Here is a 6,200-nt window from a genome sequence, read left to right as displayed (position 1 = left end):
CTCTATCCTATCCAATCCTCTATCCTATCCAATCCTCTATCCTATCCTATCCTCTATACTATCCTCTATCCTATCCTATCCTCAATCCTATCCTATACCCTATCCTATCCTACCCTCTGTCCTATCCTATCCTCCATCCTATTATATCCTCTGTCCTATCCAATCCTCTATCCTATCCAATCCTCTATCCTATCCAATCCTCTATCCTATCCAATCCTCTATCCTATCCTATCCTCTATACTATCCTCTATCCTATCCTATCCTCAGTCCTATCCTATCCCCTATCCTATCCTACCCTCTGTCCTATCCTATCCTCCATCCTATAATATCCTCTGTCCTATCCAATCCTCTATCCTATCCAATCCTCTATCCTATCAAATCCTCTATCCTATCCAATACTCTATCCTATCCTATTCTCAATCCTATCCAATCCTCTATCCTATCCTATGCTCTATTCTATCCTATCCTCTATCCTATCCAATCCCCTATCCTATCCCCTATCCTATCCTATCCTCTATCCTATCGTATCCTCTGTCCTATCCTATCCTCTATCCTATCCTATCCTCCATCCTATATTATCCTCTATCCTAACGTATCCTCTGTCCTATCCTATCCTCTATCCTATCCTATCCTCTATCCTATCCTATCCTCTATCGTATCCTATCCTCTATCCTATCGTATCCTCAATCCTATCCCATTCTCTATCCTATCCTGCCCTCTATCCTATCCTATCCTGTATCCTATCCTATCCTCCATCCTATATTATCCTCTATCTTATCGTATCCTCTGTCCTATCCTATCCTCTATCCTATCCATTCCTCTATAATATCGTATCCTCTATCCTATCGTATACTCTATCCTATAATATCCTCTAACCTATCCTATCCTCTATCATATAATACCCTCTATCCTATCCTATCCTGTATCCTATCCTATCCTATCCTCTATCCTATAATATCCTCTATCCTATCCTATCCTCTATCATATACTATCCTCTATCCTATCCTATTCTCAATCCTATTCAATTTTCTATCCTATCCTATCCTCTATCCTATCCTGTCCTCTATCCTATCCTATCCTCTATCGTATCCTATCCTGTATCCTATACAATCCTATATCCTATCCTCTATCCTATCCTATCCTCTATCCTATTATATGCTCTATCTGATCCTATCCGCTATCCTATCCTATCCTCTATCCTACAATGTCCTCTATCCTATCCAATCCCCTATCCTATCCTCTATTACATCCTACCCTCTGTCCTATCCTATCCTCCATCCTATAATATCCTCTGTCCTATCCTATCCTCTATCCTATCCAATCCTCTATCCTATCCAATCCTCTATCCTATCCTATTCTCAATCCTATCCAATCCTCTATCCTATCCTATGCTCTATTCTATCCTATCCTCTATCCTATCCAATCCACTATCCTATCCTCTATCCTATCCTCTCCTCCATCCTATATTATCCTCTATAATATCCAATCTTCTATCCTATCCTATCCTCTATCCTATCCTCTATCCTATCCTCTATCCTATCCTCTATCCTATCCTCTATCCTATCCTCTATTCTATCCTCTATCCTATCCTCTATCCTATCCCCTATCCTATCCTATCATCAATCCTATCCTATCCCCTATCCTATCCTATCCTCTATTCTATCGTATCTTCTGTCCTATCCTATCCTCTATCCTATCCTATCCTCTATTCTATAATATCCTCTATCCTATCCTATCCTCTATCCTATCCTATCCTCTATCCTATCCTATTCTCAATCCTATCCAATTTTCTATCCTATCCTATCCTCTATCCTATCCTGTCCTCTATTCTATCCTATCCTCTATCTTATCCTATTCTCTGCCCTATCCTATCCTCTATCCTATCCTATCCTCTATCCTATAATATCAGCTATCCTACCCTAATCTCTATCCTATCCTATCCTATCCTCTATCCTATCCAATCCTCTATCCTACCCAATCCTCTATCCTATCCAATCCCCTATCCTATCCTCTATCCTATAATATCAGCTATCCTATCCTAATCTCTATCCTATCCTATCCTATCCTCTATCCTATCCAATCCTCTATCCTATCCAATTCTCTATCCTATCCAATCCCCTATCCTATCCTCTATCCTATAATATCAGCTATCCTATCCTAATCTCTATCCTATCCTATCCTCTATCCTATCCAATCCTCTATCCTATCCAATCCTCTATCCTATCCAATCCTCTATCCTATCCTATCCTCTATACTATCCTCTATCCTATCCTATCCTCAATCCTATCCTATCCCCTATCCTATCCTACCCTCTGTCCTATCCTATCCTCCATCCTATAATATCCTCTGTCCTATCCAATCCTCTATCCTATCCTATCGTCTATCCTATAATATCCTCTATCCTATACTCTATCCAACCTATCCTATCCAATCCCCTATCCTATCCTCTATCCTATAATATCAGCTATCCTATCCTATCCTATCCTCTATCCTATCCAATCCTCTATCCGATCCAATCCTCTATCCTATCCAATCGCCTATCCTATCCTCTATCCTATAATATCAGCTATCCTATCCTAATCTCTATCCTATCCTATCCTATCCTCTATCCTATCCAATCCTCTATCCTATCCAATCCTCTATCCTATCCAATCCCCTATCCTATCCTCTATAGTATAATATCAGCTATCCTATCCTAATCTCTATCCTATCCTATCCTATCCTCTATCCTATCCAATCCTCTATCCTATCCAATCCTCTATCCTATCCCATCCTCTATACTATCCCCTATCCTATCCTATCCTCAATCCTATCCTATCCCCTATCCTATCCTACCCTCTGTCCTATCCTATCCTCCATCCTATAATATCCTCTGTCCTATCCAGTCCTCTATCGTATCCAATCGTCTATCCTATCCAATCCTCTATCTTATCCTATACTCAATCCTATCCAATCCTCTATCCTATCATATGCTCTATTCTATCCTATCCTCTATCCTATCCAATCCCCTATCCTATCCTCTATCCTATCCTATCCTCTATCCTATCCTATCCTCTATCCTATAATATCAGCTATCCTATCCTAATCTCTAACCTATCCTATCCTATCCTATCCTCTATCGTATCCTAACCTCTATTCTATCCAATCCTATATCCTATCCTCTATCCTATCCTATAATCTATCATATTATATGCTCTATCCGATCCTATGCGCTATCCTATCCTATCCTCTATCCTACAATGTCCTCTATCCTATGCAATCCCCTATCCTATCCTCTACCCTATCCTATCCTCTATCCTATAATATCAGCTATCCTACCCTAATCTCTATCCTATCCTATCCTATCCTCTATCCTATCCAATCCTCTATCCTATCCAATCCCCTATCCTATCCTCTATCCTATAATATCAGCTATCCTATCATAATCTCTATCCTATCCTATCCTATCCTCTATCCTATCCAATCCTCTATCCTATCCAATCCTCTATCCTATCCAATCCCCTATCCTATCCTCTATCGTATAATATCAGCTATCCTATCCTAATCTCTATCCTATCCTATCCTATCCTCTGTCCTATCCAATCCTCTATTCTATCCAATCCTCTATCCTATCCAATCCCCTATCCTATCCCCTATCCTATAATATCAGCTATCCTATCCTAATCTCTATCCTATCCTATCCTATCCTCTATCCTATCCAATCCTCTATCCTATCCAATCCTCTATCCTATCCTATCCTCTATACTATCCTCTATCCTATCCTATCCTCAATCCTATCCTATACCCTATCCTATCCTACCCTCTGTCCTATCCTATCCTCCATCCTATTATATCCTCTGTCCTATCCAATCCTCTATCCTATCCAATCCTCTATCCTATCCAATCCTCTATCCTATCCAATCCTCTATCCTATCCTATCCTCTATACTATCCTCTATCCTATCCTATCCTCAATCCTATCCTATCCCCTATCCTATCCTACCCTCTGTCCTATCCTATCCTCCATCCTATAATATCCTCTGTCCTATCCAATCCTCTATCCTATCCAATCCTCTATCCTATCAAATCCTCTATCCTATCCAATACTCTATCCTATCCTATTCTCAATCCTATCCAATCCTCTATCCTATCCTATGCTCTATTCTATCCTATCCTCTATCCTATCCAATCCCCTATCCTATCCCCTATCCTATCCTATCCTCTATCCTATCGTATCCTCTGTCCTATCCTATCCTCTATCCTATCCTATCCTCCATCCTATATTATCCTCTATCCTAACGTATCCTCTGTCCTATCCTATCCTCTATCCTATCCTATCCTCTATCCTATCCTATCCTCTATCGTATCCTATCCTCTATCCTATCGTATCCTCAATCCTATCCCATTCTCTATCCTATCCTGCCCTCTATCCTATCCTATCCTGTATCCTATCCTATCCTCCATCCTATATTATCCTCTATCTTATCGTATCCTCTGTCCTATCCTATCCTCTATCCTATCCATTCCTCTATAATATCGTATCCTCTATCCTATCGTATACTCTATCCTATAATATCCTCTAACCTATCCTATCCTCTATCATATAATACCCTCTATCCTATCCTATCCTGTATCCTATCCTATCCTATCCTCTATCCTATAATATCCTCTATCCTATCCTATCCTCTATCATATACTATCCTCTATCCTATCCTATTCTCAATCCTATTCAATTTTCTATCCTATCCTATCGTCTATCCTATCCAATCCTCTATCCTATCCTATGCTCTATTCTATCCTATCCTCTATCCTATCCACTCCACTATCCTATCCTCTATCCTATCCTCTCCTCCATCCTATATTATCCTCTATAATATCCAATCTTCTATCCTATCCTATCCTCTATCCTATCCTCTATCCTATCCTCTATCCTATCCTCTATCCTATCCTCTATCCTATCCTCTATTCTATCCTCTATCCTATCCTCTATCCTATCCCCTATCCTATCCTATCATCAATCCTATCCTATCCCCTATCCTATCCTATCCTCTATTCTATCGTATCTTCTGTCCTATCCTATCCTCTATCCTATCCTATCCTCTATTCTATAATATCCTGTATCCTATCCTATCCTCTATCCTATCCTATCCTCTATCCTATCCTATTCTCAATCCTATCTAATTTTCTATCCTATCCTATCCTCTATCCTATCCTGTCCTCTATTCTATCCTATCCTCTATCTTATCCTATTCTCTGCCCTATCCTATCCTCTATCCTATCCTATCCTCTATCCTATAATATCAGCTATCCTACCCTAATCTCTATCCTATCCTATCCTATCCTCTATCCTATCCAATCCTCTATCCTATCCAATCCTCTATCCTATCCAATCCCCTATCCTATCCTCTATCCTATAATATCAGCTATCCTATCCTAATCTCTATCCTATCCTATCCTATCCTCTATCCTATCCAATCCTCTATCCTATCCAATTCTCTATCCTATCCAATCCCCTATCCTATCCTCTATCCTATAATATCAGCTATCCTATCCTAATCTCTATCCTATCCTATCCTCTATCCTATCCAATCCTCTATCCTATCCAATCCTCTATCCTATCCTATCCTCTATACTATCCTCTATCCTATCCTATCCTCAATCCTATCCTATCCCCTATCCTATCCTACCCTCTGTCCAATCCTATCCTCCATCCTATAATATCCTCTGTCCTATCCAATCCTCTATCCTATCCAATCCTCTATCCTATCCAATCCTCTATCCTATCCAATCCTCTATCCTATCCAATACTCTATCCTATCCTATTCTCAATCCTATCCAATCCTCTATCCTATCCTATGCTCTATTCTATCCTATCCTCTATCCTATCATATCCCCTATCCTATCCCCTATCCTATCCTATCCTCTATCCTATCGTATCCTCTGTCCTATCCTATCCTCTATCCTATCCTATCCTCCATCCTATATTATCCTCTATCCTAACGTATCCTCTGTCCTATCCTATCCTCTATCCTATCCTATCCTCTATCGTATCCTATCCTCTATCCTATCGTATCCTCAATCCTATCCTCTATTCTATCCTCTATCCTATCCTCTATCCTATCCTCTATCCTATCCTATCATCAATCCTATCCTATCCCCTATCCTATCCTATCCTCTATTCTATCGTATCTTCTGTCCTATCCTATCCTCTATCCTATCCTA

Source organism: Halictus rubicundus, unplaced genomic scaffold, assembly GCF_050948215.1.
Source record: "Halictus rubicundus isolate RS-2024b unplaced genomic scaffold, iyHalRubi1_principal scaffold0180, whole genome shotgun sequence".
Taxonomy (NCBI): domain Eukaryota; kingdom Metazoa; phylum Arthropoda; class Insecta; order Hymenoptera; family Halictidae; genus Halictus; species Halictus rubicundus.
This window is presented reverse-complemented; position numbering follows the sequence as displayed.